Source organism: Apaloderma vittatum, unplaced genomic scaffold (genome assembly GCF_000703405.1).
Source record: "Apaloderma vittatum isolate BGI_N311 unplaced genomic scaffold, ASM70340v1 scaffold25063, whole genome shotgun sequence".
NCBI classification, from domain to species: Eukaryota; Metazoa; Chordata; class Aves; order Trogoniformes; family Trogonidae; genus Apaloderma; species Apaloderma vittatum.
In genome coordinates, this window is record NW_009707811.1 from 8,691 (window position 1) to 9,019 (window position 329).

The window sequence follows — 329 nt, forward strand, 5'->3', positions numbered from 1 at the left end:
CCCTCTTGCCCAGCTCCATTCAGGCTGGTCCCTCTCACCCAGCTCCACTCAGGCTTGCACAGGGGCACAGAGAAGGAGAAGCATCCGCTCCACCTCTGCTGCAGGGTGAGCAGCTTTCCTTCTCCGCATTTCTCTTTTGAAAGCCACGATCCCTCTAAGGAAGAGGAGCCTAAAGCCATCATGTCAGGAAAAAGGGCACCTTGCTAGGTGCTGCCACTTTCCCTGGAAGAGCAGCCACCCAAAGAAGCCGCATGGGCCCGCGCACAGAAGAACCCCGTAGCCCCGAGGAGTTCGGCGAACATCATGGCGGCACTTACAGTGGTAGGCCC

At 58.7% G+C, this 329-nt stretch overlaps 1 protein-coding gene across 1 annotated transcript in view; it reads right to left on the reverse strand.

The window, feature by feature from the left end:
* The window catches only part of LOC104271627 (electroneutral sodium bicarbonate exchanger 1-like), a gene marked incomplete at its 3' end in the record, with an annotated part of 10,666 nt that overhangs the window by 8,336 nt on the left and 2,001 nt on the right, over positions 1-329 (reverse strand). The window lies entirely within an intron of this gene.